General features: G+C 42.5%; 1 protein-coding gene across 1 annotated transcript in view; it reads left to right on the top strand.

Annotated features, from left to right (window-relative positions):
• LOC147001673 (uncharacterized) overlaps positions 1 to 14,673 on the top strand; it is a 129,182-nt gene that overhangs the window by 62,305 nt on the left and 52,204 nt on the right. The gene's annotated exons all lie outside the window — the stretch shown is intronic.

Here is a 14,673-nt window from a genome sequence, read left to right as displayed (position 1 = left end):
GGTTTTATGTTGAAGTCTTTGATCCACCTGGCCTTGAGTTTTATTCCTGGTGACAAATATGGATCTACTTTCATTTTTCTACATACTTACTTACTGACAGTAGGACCAGCACCATTTATTGAAGATGCTTTCTTTTTTCCATTGTATATTTTTGGCTTCTTTGTCAAAGATCATGTGTCGATATGTATGGTTAAATTTCTGGGTCTTCAATTAATTTTGTTTTTATATTTTAAAATATTTTAATCTTACACTTCAAAATTTATCCTGTTTCCTGGTTTCTGGTTCAAAACCTGTTATCTCATGCCCCCTCCATCTGCATCTATGAGAGAGTTCCCCACTCACACAAACACTGCTGTCTCCTTGCCCAGGCATTCCCCTATACTGGGGCATTGAACTTTCAAAGGAACAAGGGCCTCTCTTCCCATTAATGTCTGACAAGGCCATTGTCTGCTGCATATGTAGCTAGAGCCTTGGGTTGCTCCATATGTACTCTTTGATTGGTGGTTCAGTTCCTGTGAGCTCTGGAGTATCTGGTTGGTTGACATTGTTGTTCTTCCAATAGTTGCAAATCCATTTAGCCCCTTCAGTCCTTTCTCTAACTCCTCAATTGGGGACCCTATGCTCATTCCAAAGGGTTGCTGCAAGCATCTGTTTCTGTATTCATCAGTCTTAGGCAGAGCCTCTGAGGAGACAGCTGTAGCAGGCTCCTGTCATCAAACACTTCTTGGCATCTTTGATAGTGTCTGAGTTTGGTGTCTGTATATGGGATGGATCCCCAGGTGGGAATTCTCAGGATGGCCTTTGCTTCAGTCTCAGTTCCACAGCTTGTCTCCACATTTCTTCCTGTGACTCTTTTGTTCAACCTTCTATGACACTTTTTTGTTATTTAAATGAATTTGCAAATTGCTTTTCTAAGTATAAGAACAATTGATTTGGAATTTTGATGGGGATTGCGTTGAATCTGCAAATGCATGATGGCCATTTTTACTATATTAATCCTGCCAATCCATGAGAAGTGGATATCTTTCTATCTTATGAGATGTTCTTTGATTTCTTTCTTCAGAGACTTGAAGTTCTTGTCATACCAATATTTCACTTGCCTGGTTAGAGTCTCATTCAAGGTATTTTCTTTTGTTTGTGACTATTGAGAAGGATGTGGTTTCCCTAATTTCTTTCTTAGCCTGTTTATTTTTTTAATAAAATAAGGAAACTAATTTGTTTGATATAATTCACATCCAGCCACTGTGCTGAAGTTGTATATCAGGTTTAGCAGTTCTCTGGTGGTCAGTGCTTCTAACCATTGGTTGTGTGCTGACCACTGTGGTTGAATTATGGAAAGCTGCTAACCCCTGTGGTTGGAAAGCTGGAAGAAGCTGAGGAGCAGGGGGGGTGGGGGTGGGGGGTGGGGGTGGGGGGGTGGGGGTGGGTCAAACCTGTTGGAGGACAAGAACACTCAATAATCCTGGACCCTGGAGATCTCTCAGACACTGCAATGCCAACCAGGCTGCATATAACCACTGTTATCAGGCCCCCAAAATATATACAGCAGAGAACTGCCAGGTCTGGATTCAGTCAGAGAAAATGCACATAAGCCTCAAGAGAATGGAGGCCCTAGAGAGTTCAAAGGTCTGGTGCAGGTGGGCGTGGGGGTGGGGACATCCTGTGGACACAGGGTTTTGGGGGTGGTGGTATGGGTAATGATATGGGGGTGGATCAGGAGAGGAATAAAATCTGGAGTTTAGCCTGGCCTGGTGACACATACCTTTAATCCCAGCACTCCGGAGGCAGAGGCAGGCAGATTTCTGAGTTCCAGGCCAGCCTGGTCTATAAAGTGAATTCCAGGACTTCCAGGGCTACCCAGAGAAACCCTGTCTTGAAACAAAACAAAACAAAACAAAACAAAAACAACAAACAAACAAATCTGGAGTTTAAAATATATAAAGGAAAAAAATTTTTTAAATAGAAGAAAGAAAAAAGGAAGGAATTCTCTGTTGGAACTTTTGTGGTCAGTTAAGTATATGATCCTATCATCTGCAAATACTGGTATTTTAATTTCTTCCTTTCCAATTTGTATCCCTTTGTCCTCCTTATGTTGTCTAATTGCTCTGGCTAGGACTCTGAGTACAATATTGAATAGGTAGGGACTGAGAAGGCAGCCTTGTCTACTCCCTCATTTTAGTGGCATTGCTTCCAGTTTCTCTCCCTTTAGTTTGATGTTGGCTACAGGTTTGTTGTATATCAATTATACTATGTTTAGGTATGGGCCATGAATTCCTGATCTTCCCTAGACTTTTATCATAAATAGATGTTGAATTTGGTCAAATGCTTTCTCAGCATGAAATGATCATGTAGTGTTTTTCTTGAGATTTTTTTAGATAATGGATTATGCAGACGGATTTCTGTATATGGAACCATTCCTCCATACATGGGATGAAATCCACTTGATAAGGACGAATGATCTTCATGATTTGTTCTTGGTTTTGGTTTTTGAGAAGTGAAATGCATAATTTTGCACTGGTATCCATAAATGAAATTCAGAAGTTCTTTCTTTTTTGTGGCTTTGTTATCAGTGTAACTGTGGCTCCATAGAGCACATTGGGTATTATTCCTTTTGTTTCTATTTTGTGGAATAGTTTGAAGGGAATTGGTATTAGGTCTTCTTTGAAGGTTTGAAAGAATTCTGCACTAAACCCATCTGGTCCGGAGCTATTGTTGGTTGGGAGATTTTACCCATTGCTTCTATTTCTTTAGGGGATGTAGGACAGTTCACATGGTTTATCTGATCCTGATTTAATTTTGGTACCTGGTATCTGTTAAGATAATTGTCCATTTCAAACAGATTTTCCAGTTTGGTTGACTACAGCTTTGCAGTAGGATTTGATGATTGGTTTTTTTTTTTTTTTTTTTTTTTGATTACATTGGTTTCTGTCATTATGTTTCCTTTTTCATTTCTGATTTTGTTAATTTCAATACTGTCTCTGTGCCATCAGGTTAGTCTGGATAAGGGATTTTCTATCTTGTTGATTTTGTCAAAGAATCAGTGCCTTGTTTTCTTGATTCATTGTATAGTTTTTTTGTTTGTTTGTTTGGTTGGTTGGTTGGTTGGTTGATTTCAGCTCTGAGTTTGATTATTTCCTGCCATCTACTCCTCTTGGGTATATTTGCTTCTGTTTGCACTAGAATTTTCAGATGTTCAGTCAAGCTGCTAGTATATACTCTCTCCAGTTTCTTTTAGGAGGTATTCAGAGCTATGAGTTTTCCACTTAACATGGTTTTTATTGTGTCCCTTAAGTTTGGGTGTGTTGTAATTTTGTTTTCACTAAATTCTAAAAAGTCTTTAATTTCTTTCTTCATTTCCTCCTTGGCCAAGTTATAATTGAGGAAAGCATTGTTTAGCTTCCATATGTATGTAGGCTTTCTGTTGTTTTTGTTGTTATTGAAGAACAGCCTTAGTCCGTGGTGATCTGATAGGTTGCATCAGATTATTTCAATTTTTTGTATCTGTTGTGGCCTGTTTTGTGAACGATTATATGGTCAACTTTGTAGAAGGTGACATGAGGTGTGGAGAAGAAGGTATATTCTTTTGATTTAGGATGAAATGTTCTATAGATATCTGTTAAATCAATTTAGTTCATAACTTCTGTTAGGTTCACTGTGTCTCTGTTTAGATTCTGTATCCATGATCTGACCATTGATGAGAGTGGGGTACTTGACCTCTCCCTCCATTGTTGTGTGAGTTACAATGTGTGCTTTGAACTTTTGTAAAATTTCTTTTCCGACTTTGGTTGCCCTTGCAATTGGAGCATAGATGTTCAGAATTGGCAGTTCATATCGGTAGATTTTTCCTTTGATGAATATGAAGTGTCCTTCCTTATCTTTTTTGAAAAACTTAGGCAGAAACTCGATTTTATTTGATATTAGAATGCCTACTTCATCTTATTTCTTGGGAACATTAGTCTGGGAAATTATTTTTCAGCTTTAAATTCTAAGGTAGTATCTGTCTTTGTCAGTGAGGTGCATATCCTGTATGCAGCAAAATCCTGGGTGCTGTTTACTTTTCGAGTCTTTTAGACTATGTCCTTTTATTTGGGAACTGAGTCCACTGATGGTTGAAAACCACTCTGGAAATCATTTTGGTGGTTCCTCAGAAAACTGGATATAGTACTACCTGAGGACCCAGCAATAACACTCCTGGGCATATACCGAGAAGATGCTCCAACATGTAATAATGACACATGCTCCACTATTTTCGTAGTAACCTTATTATAATAGCCAGTAGCTGGAAAGAACCCAGATGTCCCTCAACAGAGGAATGGATGCAGAAAATGTGATGTAATTACACAATGGAGTACTATTCAGCTATTAAAAACAATGAATTTATAAAATTCTTAGGCAAATGGATAGAACTAGAAAATATCATCCTGAGTGAGGTAACTCAATCAGAAAAGAACACACATGGTATGCACTCACTTATAAGTGGATACTAGCCCTGAAGCTTGGAATATCCAAGATACAATTAACAGCCCACATGAAGCTCAAAATAAGGAAGACAAAAATGTGGATACTTTGGTTCTTCTTAGAAGGGGGAACAAAATACCCATGGGTGGAGACAGAGAGACAAAGTGTGGAGCAGAGACTGAATGAAAGGTCATTGAGAAACAGCCCCATCTGTCTAACCATTCCCTATACTGTCACTAATCCCAGGTGCTACTGTGGATGCCAATAAGAGCTTGCTGACCAGAGCCTGGTATAGCTATCTCCTGAGAGTCTCTGTTAGTGCCTGTCAAATACTGAGGAGGATGCTCTCAGCCAACCATTGACTGATCACAGGGACTGCAGTAGTGGAGATAGAGTAAGGACCCAAGGTACTGAAGGGTTTTCCAGCCCCATAGGAGGAACAATATGAACCAACCAGTACCCCCAGCGATCTTAAGGACTAAAGCACTAGCCCAAGAGTACATATGGAGAGAACCATTTTTTGAGCTGCATATTTAGCAGAGGATGGCTTTGTTGGTCATCAATGAGAGAAAAGGTCCTTAGTCCTGTGAAGGCTCGATGCCCCAGTGCTCAGGAATGCCAGGACCAGGGAGCTGGAGATTGAGTGGGATTATCATTTCAAAGTCTGCAGATGACCTCCAGAAAACAAAGGAGTCAATTTGATAATCCTGAAATAAAATAACATGGGAAAAGCTTAAAAGCCAGTGACTGGACAAGTTAGTCATTTGGAAGAGGTGTCCATCAGCCTCTGGTTCTATCTGTACCTTCAAAGTCTACTCAAGGCTGGACTAACCTGAAGGAGTAAACACAAATCTCAGGGAGCACACAGTGGTCATGGAATACTTTCACCAAAGATAGATTCAGACAGTCTATAACAATGACAAACAGAACTCACCTGTGGAATGGGAACACTCTGGCTGTACAGTCTTATTTTGACAAGGGCTCCAGAATTCAAGATTACGTACTGTAAAACTAGAGCAAATCTGTGTGCAGGACACTATTGGCTCATCAAGCCTGGGATACACCAGGGCATTCAGTAGGCACATATTTGTTTTAAGTAATCCCTACAGGAATGAGAAGACAGGATGAATATGCCAAGATCACCCCTCTAAAAAGAAGACCTGAGAATGTTAACTCATCACCTAATGTAGAAAAGGCTGTGCTTTCCCTTTTAACTTCCAGCTATGCATCTGTTTAAATAAGAGAATGAGAAAAGGCACAATGGGGAAATCCCAGCATCTTCAAGAAAACACCATTCTCTTCAACCACAGGAGAGTGGGTTAGGAATACCTCCCCCACACACCTGCACAACTCTTCCAGGGAAAACAGAGGCTTTAGAATCTAAAGCACAAACTCACATCTAACCAATGAGAAAGGCATTCTAAGTCAGATCATACCAGTCCACAGATACTAAATGATACAATCAGAAAACCTTTTGAGATGCAATCGCCCTCCACCCTACTACCTACTCCCCCTCCCTTTCTTTTCTCAGACAGGGTCTTTTGTAGCTCAGGAGGGTCTTGAACTCTGGATCTTCCTGGTTCAGTGTTCCCAGTACCCAGCTTTGAAAGACATTTTTCAAACAATGTTTAACACTAGGTGTCAGACTCTAAACTTCTGAACTTCTAAGACTATCAGAAGCCAATTTAGGACTATATAAAAAAGGCACCACTGTGGGTGTGATTGGCAAACACATTCTTGCACATTTCTGCATTTTCTTAAACTTTATTTACATTATGCTCTACCCTTAAAGTTTCCTTCCAATTATCTGCAAGCTGGATAACTATCTCACTGTGTCTCTCAAAAATTCCCCCATGGACGGAAAAAGTTAAGTAAGGGCTGGACGGACATTTCTGGGGTTGTCTGATTTTGTCCCTAAAAGACACCCAGTGCCCCTGGACCCCTTGGGGCAGGCAGAGCAAAAGCTCTTCAGAATAGCTTGGCTGCCTGGAAGCTACTGCAGGTCTCTTTTTCTGCGCTGTCTAGCAGGGTCACCGGTTTTATCTGGGGAAACTCAACTCTTAACTTTAGTTTGGCCACCAGCTGCCCCTTGCCCAGCACCTTCCTGGACCCCATGGCCAGGGCTCCCAGCTCCCCTGACCACATTGGGGTGCTCCAGGTGCCTCAGCATCGCCACCTCGCTGATGGTGGAAAGCTGCATGCCCTCCTCACAGGTCTGCACTCAAATGTGCTTCACATTCACGAAGAGGCAGCCTTTCTTCAAGTCGTGGGCCTTGACACCTTCTCATAGGCGCCTTAGTTGATCTCCATCACGCACTTATACTGCTGATCGGGGCGACTCAAGCTGTCCTTCTCCATGCTGGCTGCAGGCTGATGGAGTTATACAGTGGAACTGGGGTGCGCACTCGCTACCTTACAGGCCTCCGGGAGGCACGGAGTTGGACTGGCGCCCGCCAGGCTAGAAGGACAGACTTCAAGCACAGCAGCCTTGAAACTCCGCCTATCCAAGTCACCACGCCGCGCTGCGCCATGCCATCACTGCAGGAGAGCTCCGATCCCTCGTCTTCCCCCTCCTCAGTGATTACAGAGTCCGCCCACAATCTCTGCACCTAGGAGGAGGAGACAGGAGGACAAGGAGAAAGTGTGATCAGACTGCCCAGGAGACTTCCACCAGGTTCCACCAGCTCCCCTCCTTTCTCCCCTCTACTCGCCCTGGCTGCCTAATCCGGCCGGGTTTCTCGGAGAAAAACCAAGTTACTTCTTCCCCAGCAGGACTCTTGCAGTCTTAGCGAGGAAAAGGTTGTTGGGGAACCTCGGGTATGAGCGCCTCGCTGGAAGCAGCGGAAGGCAACCGGGCGTGCAGAGCAGCTCAGAGTGTGCCTGGTGCGCGGGGGGAGGGGAGGAGCCTGGCGCTTCAATGTCATGGCTCAATATTTATACCTATATCATTGTTCTCAGCTGCCCTCCCTGACTAATCCTGCGGGGTACGGGGCGACCTGGGGTAATTCTGAAGCTGGCATGAAAGCACCAGGGTTCACAGGTGTGAGGCCACAGAACGGGGTTGGGGCTCCTAGGACCCTGTAACCCCATGCTGCCAGTATGCCAGTGGGGGTGGTCAGACATCTGCTTGGAGATTGTTTCCTTTCTTTCCAGGTTCAGTTTTTCTACAGGGAGACATTTGAAAGGGACTAGCTCTCACAAATGGTCTTTGGGGTATGGCAAGCTTAGTGGGAGACGAAATTCTCCTCCAACTCAGAGACATAACTGGTGGATACTCAGGGAGGACAGACCATCTGGTAGGGGAGGGCTGGGGCTACTAGAGGTGGGCGAGTGAGGGGTCCTGGAAGGGGAGAAGTGTCCTGTCTCCCTCCCCCGCACACACACTAAGATCCCAAGGGTGTAGGAAAGGCAGGTCCATCACACTTTCGCTCATCCTGTCCTGAAAAAGTAACTTCTGGACTTTTCTAGCTAACTGGGACTGTCCCTTAAGTTTTCAACCAGTGCAAAAGCAACTGCCCTTATGATAGTGGGGGTCGGGGGCAATAAACATAGGTCTCCCAGAGGGGAGATGGGGCGGTCCTTGTGTAGTGACTTCCAAGAGTCACAACTGTATTGCTCTAAAGCTTCTTAGGAAATGAATATTCATTTGGGGTTCATAAGAAATCAGGAAACCCAGAGCTATCTGCCTCTCATTTCCTTGAAATACAGCATTGGTGATAACTGTAAAGCAGAAATACTGACTTTCCAGAAAAGGGCTTCCCAACTACCCGTGTTGAGATTTCCCAGGCATGTTGAGACATGGCTTTCTTTTTAGGCAATATTAGTGTGACTGCACATTTGGAGCCCTTTTGGGTTTTGTTTATTTGTTTGAATTTGGAGCGTTGCTATTTTTAATTTGTTTTATTATATGTATGTTTGGCCTGCTGCAACCCGCACCTGGTACCAGCAAAAGCGGCAAAAAGCAAGCAAGCCAGGCACATGGGGCAGGCCCCCATTGGCACCCAGCAGGTCTCTAGAAACCCCACCATGACCACAACTGTGCACCAAATGCATGCAATTCCTCCAGAAGCCAGAAGAGGGCATGGTGTTCAACCAAGAGACTCATTAATAGGATTGTTAGATGCCTACTGGGCCCTCTGGTGGATAGACAAATTCTTTTTTTTTTTTTTTTTTTTTTGAATTTCTGTGCCTTTATTACTTTTTTAAAATATTTTTTATTACATCTTTTCCTCAATTACATTTCCAATGCTATCCCAAAAGTCCCCCATACCCTCCCACCCCCCACTTCCCTACCCACCCATTCCCAGTTTTTTTTTGTTTTTGTTTTTTTTTTTTTTTTTTTTTTTTTTGCCCTGGCATTCCCCTGTACTGGGGCATATAAAGTTTGCATGTCCAATAGGCCTCTCTTTCCGGTGATGGCCGACTAGGCTATCTTTTGATACATATTAAGCTAGAGTCAAGAGCTCCGGGGTACTGGTTAGTTCATAATATTGTTCCACACATAGGGTTGCGGATCCCTTCAGCTCTTTGGGTACTTTCTCCAGCTCCTCCATTGGAGGCCCTGTGATCCATCCACTAGCTGACTGTGAGCATCCACTTCTGTGTTTGCTAGGCCCCGGCATGGTCTCACAAGAGACAGCTATATCTGCGTCCTTTCAGTAAAATCTTGCTAGTGTATGCAACGGTGTCAGCGTTTGGAAGCTGATTATGGGGTGGATCCCTGGATATGGCAGTCTCTAGATGGTCCATCTTTTTGTCACAGCTCCAAACTTTGTCTCTGTAACTTCTTCCATGGGTGTTCTGTTCCCAATTCTAAGGAGGGGCATAGTGTCCACACTTCAGTGTTCATTCTTCTTGAGTTTCATGTGTTTATCAAACTGTATCTTATATCTTGGGTATCCTAAGTTTGGGGCTAATATCCACTTATCAGTGAGTACATATTGTGTGAGTTCCTTTGTGATTGTGTTACCTCACTCAGGATGATGCCCTCCAGGTCCATCCACTTGGCTAGGAATTTCATAAATTCATTCTTTTTAATAGCTGAGTAGTAGTACTCCATTGTGTAAATGTACCACATTTTCTGTATCCATTCCTCTGTTGAGGGGCATCTGGGTTCTTTCCAGCTTCTGGCTATTATAAATAAGGCTGTTATGAACATAGTGGAGCATGTGTCCTTCTTGCCAGTTGGAACATCTTCTGGATATATGCCCAGGAGTAGGTATTGCTGGATCCTCCAGTAGTACTATGTCCAATTTTCTAAGGAATAGCCAGACTGATTTCCAGAGTGGTTGTAAAAGCTTGCAATCCCACCAACAATGGAGGAGTGTTCAACTTTCTCCACATCCTCGCCAGCATCTGCTGTCACCTGAAGTTTTGATCCTAGACATTCTGACTGGTGTGAGGTGGAATCTCAGGGTTGTTTTGAGTTGCATTTCCCTGATGATTAAGGATGTTGAACATTTTTTCAGGTGCTTCTCTGCCATTCGGTATTCCTCAGGTGAGAATTCTTTGTTCAGTGACAAATGTTCTTAATGGAAGAGACTTCTTTCCTGTCCCTACCCTACATTTCTTCTTTGTCCTTCCAGATTGTGTGGTTTTTAATTGAACAAGATCATCCACAATCAAAGATAGAAATTTATGAAGACCTATAGGTTAAGGTGCTTGAAGATGGAATGCTAATTTTCCTAGGTTACCTTGCACCCATGCAGAGCTCTTGTGGGTTCAAGATAGAATTGTCAAGGCTGGAGCAGATCTGTCACTTCTCATGTAGGATAACCATGCAGACTAGGCATGAAATGCCTAATTGATGAAATGCAGAATTGAGAAGATCCTCAGTGAGAAGAGATAGAGGAAGGAACAACCATTTAAGGCCAGCTCACCAGTGTTGGGATGAAACTTCAAACACATCTGCATGGATGGATCCTGAAATAGAGGTCACATGCCTATGGTGGAGAGCATGTCTGTGCAAGGCTAGGAAGGGAGAGTGATGGTTGATATTGATCTTAACCACACTAGATCTCAGAGTTTATTGAGGAAGTACTTCTTCCAGTGGATGCTTCATGCTTGTGAAGGTCTCCTGCAACAGATCTCATTCCTGAGACTAACTGTGAATCACACACTTAATGTGTAAAGGAATTAATCCCCTGGATCCCCAAACTGGTGCTGTCAAACCAGGGCTTTTAAGCAGAAGCCTGAGAAGGATTGGGGGATGTGTTAAGTTGCTCTCTGCCTTTGGACACCTTCTCTTTCTAAGCTAACTCTGACACAGAAAGGGACACCTGTAAACACACAGGAAACCAATCATTATCAAGTGATACAGCTCTTCTTGTCCAGGCCTTCATTCAGCTCCAAGGCAAGTGCATCCAGGGGACTAATGGATAATCTGCTTTGGGGATCCAGACTAGGCTAACAGAAGATTATTAAATGTAGTTATTATAAGGGAATTGTCCCACCAGTTCATATACAGTAAGATGCAGAGCCCACATTTGGACAGGTCTTTTGGCACCATGTATTGCCATGCATGATGTGGGTACATGGTGTCAGGAGACACAGAAGAAGGCCTCATTTCCCTTGAAACTGGAGTTACTAACATCTCACACCATTGCTTGAAATACCAGCACTTGGGAGAGGAGGTCAGAATCAGGAGTTCAGGAGCATCCTTGACTATATAAGAAATTTTAAGTTACCTTCATTCCTCTAAGAACTTCATTGAGTTTCCATCTGTTGCTATGAATTGTAATGCTAAATCCTGTTCCTAGGAAGGTCTGGAACTAGGAGAGTATTCTCCTAACAAAAGCTTTTGTTGTGCAAATATTTTTGCTTAATTTAAAGCCATTGGTTAAATAAAATTGGCTACTGGTATTTACTGGACGGATTAGACATATTTGAGTTTCTAGTTATGTGGTTGTGGGTGTAGAAGTGAAAGATAAGAGGAGAAACTAGAAAAAAGAGAGAAGGCACCATGGGGGACCTGTACCACGAGCACATATGGAGGAAAAACCGCAAGTATTTGGGGTGCACCACTAGAAAGGTAGCCAGGTGAGATGTTAGAAAAGCAGATTAGGGGTCACCCGACCCACAGTAATTGTCTCTATTTTTGTTTTTTTTAAGACAGTGTTCCCTGTATATCCCTGGCTGTCCTGGAACTCACTTTGTAGATCAGGCTGGCGTCAAACTCAGAAATCCTCCTGCCTCTGTCTCACAAGTGCTGGGAGTAAAAGTGTACACCACCACCTCATAGTAATTATCAAAGCCAAATGATATAACAATAGTCTGAGTCATTTCTTTAGAAGCAAGTCAGATTGAGCTTCCATTGGTTCTACTGAAACTTTGTCTCAAAACAGAAGGTGATGGGGAAAGAGAAGAGCATTGGCTGGAGGGGAGAGGAGAGAAGACCATGGAGAAAATGGTCAAAGACATACTTGAATAGAAAGTCTTCAAGAGTCAAAAGATGTGCATTTTTTTATTGAATTATTTATTTCCATCTGATCACAGCCCCTCCCTCTCTTCCCAGTCAGACTCAATGTCCCACTCCTCCCCCCGCCAATTCCCTATTCCCTTCTCCCCAGAGAAAACGACCAGCTTTTTTCCCCCAATACCAACCCATCCTGGCACATCAAGTTCCATCAGAATTAAGTGCATCCTCTCTCACTGAGCACAGACAGGGCAGCCCAGCAAGGGAAAAGAGATCTAAAGGCAGGTAACAGAGTCTAAATCCGAGGCAGCACCCACTCCAGTTGTTAGTCGCCCACATGAAGACCAAGCTGCATATCTGTTTCATTTATGTAACGGTCCTAGTTCAAACCCCTACATGGGGTTGTCTCATGGTTCAGTCTCTCTGAACCCCCAAGGGTTCATATTAGTTGACTCTGTAGGTCCTCTTGTGGCTTCCTAACCCTTCTGGCTACTACAACCCTTCCACCAACACTTCCACAAGACTCTCTGACCACAGTCTAATGTTCAGCAGTGGGTCTCTGCATTTTTACATTTAAAGGGTGATGGAGAGAACAAGCAATTAGAGGGACTGCACACAACAGGTCAAAATGGAAACCTCTCAGCAGCCTGCAGCAGCTACTTGTAAAAAAAGATGGTGTCTGTGGTCTTGAGAAGTAGGAGACACATTCTTCCTGGGTACCTGCCATTTGAAATAAGGGACTGCTTGATGTAGGCTGTGATAGAAACATCTCAATAGCCTGTGGAAGCTCTTCATACTAAAACATAATTCCCCTTTATCTTAACCTTAGCCCTGTACAATCATTGTATAGAATTCATTGTGCATGACTGCTTTTCAGCTGTCCTTGATATGTATACTTATTTTATTATATCTGAATTTCCTATTTCTTTCTTCTTCTGCTCAGTTGTAGTCTGTGAAACTCGATGTTTCTTGATGTAATGATTTTAAACTATGAAAACCTGAGATATAAGGACTCAGTACAGCACAGTTTAAAATTTCCCAGGTGTATGCTGTGTGTACTCATCTTGGAAACAATGTAATAATAACTGTGTAATGGTAGTACCAGATTAATGCATAACTTTCAAAGACAGTTTGAAGAAATTATTAGAAAATGAAATAGAGACAACATTGGGACCCGAGAAATGTAAAAGTCATTGACGTTATGAAATTAGTTTCACACAACATTTGAGAGTAGTCCTGAATAGTAAAGTATAGAATATGTCATAAAGTATGTCAGTCAAAATAAGTTAAAACACTGGGACTCTTACAAGGGTTATTGTGTGCAATGTACAGAATCAGAAAGCTAGCAGAAGTACTGAGTTAAGGGTTAAGCACCTCTGACCCATTCAGTGCTTTGGTAGAGGTTTTCCCATCAGAGCCATACCCTGCAAAGCAGGGGTTGGATCTCCAGTACACACCAGCTACTCAAATGGATGCCATGTTTCCTTTTGTAAAGAAATGGAGGACTCCATCCAGCCACCATCTGAGAAGGCTCTATCTCATTTTCAGAGCCACTGCAATTGCAAGATTTTAACTTAGCCCCAGCTCCATTGTCTTATGCCAGTATTCTCTGTATTGTCCACTTTCCTGTGGTAGTGTCAGTGATGAGCTCTGCACTATGATTTGTCCCTGTTACCTGACCTGGTGTTGCTGCTCACAAAACCTATTCTCTGATCCAAAGAGAAACTTCAAATCACATTCTAAACTGCTTTGGCCCTGAAAGGAAATGGGTGCTTCTACTTTTTTACAACAAAGTAAACATATCTCAAGAAAAACTTTCTATAGATATGATCCATCCCACTAATATAGCACACAAGGAAGGACAAAAGTCCATATTAGGCGATGGAGAGATAGCTCTTCATTTGAGAATATGTTTCTCAAAAGACCCACATGGCATCTAACAGTCCTCTGTCATTTTAGTTCCAGGTGAAACCCAGTAACTTCTTCTGGCCTTTGGGGAGTGGCATGCAAGTGTTGCACAGACCTACAAAAGGCAAATCATGCGTGAATATAAAATAAAACCAAATAACAAACAGAATCGCCACTGGGGGGAACAAAAACCAAGGGAGAAAACTCACAAAGCATATGGGCCTGGATTTGGTCTCAGCTTTTAAAAAACATCTGGGTACTGAATACTGAACTACACACTGTGCTTGTGTTAAAACCATAAAATGGAACCAAATGTATTGTCAAGCACAAAATTCACTCTCATAATAATGAAAAATAACAAAATCACCAAATAATAATAAATCCCTATCTCAAAAGGTCCTAAAATTGAATCTCTCTAGTAGTAGTTACCACTGATAGAACATTTGAAGGAAAGCAGAAGCATACATGTCTGTGTTTTCTGACAGCTTTTATATTCCCTTAGAATATGTTTTTATTTCCTGAAAGACATTTCAGAAATACTGATATATTTCCCATTAATTTGTTCAACACTATCATACACAGTATTTTAGCAGCAGCTAAATGTTTGATATGAAAGGATACAATATGGGTAATTTTTCCACCTTCAAGTTGGAATTCACAGAGTTGGACACACTAGACACACTGAATGTACAAACTATTACTTTTGTAGCTCAGTCTGGCTAGGAAGTCATTATGGAACCCAAGCCCCTTACTTAGATCCACCTGTGTCTGATAGGTGTGGGATTTCAATAGGGTGATACCACAGCTGAATAAAGAAGTTTCTTAGCCGGGCGTGGTGGTGCACGTCTTTAATCCCAGCACTCTGGAGGCAGAGGCAGGCGGATTTCTGAGTT

This window comes from Mus caroli, unplaced genomic scaffold (genome assembly GCF_978045245.1).
Source record: "Mus caroli unplaced genomic scaffold, Mus_caroli_1 scaffold_12, whole genome shotgun sequence".
Taxonomy (NCBI): Eukaryota; Metazoa; Chordata; class Mammalia; order Rodentia; family Muridae; genus Mus; species Mus caroli.
The sequence above is the reverse complement of the archived record's forward strand: the minus strand, read 5'-3'. Positions and strand labels throughout refer to the sequence as shown.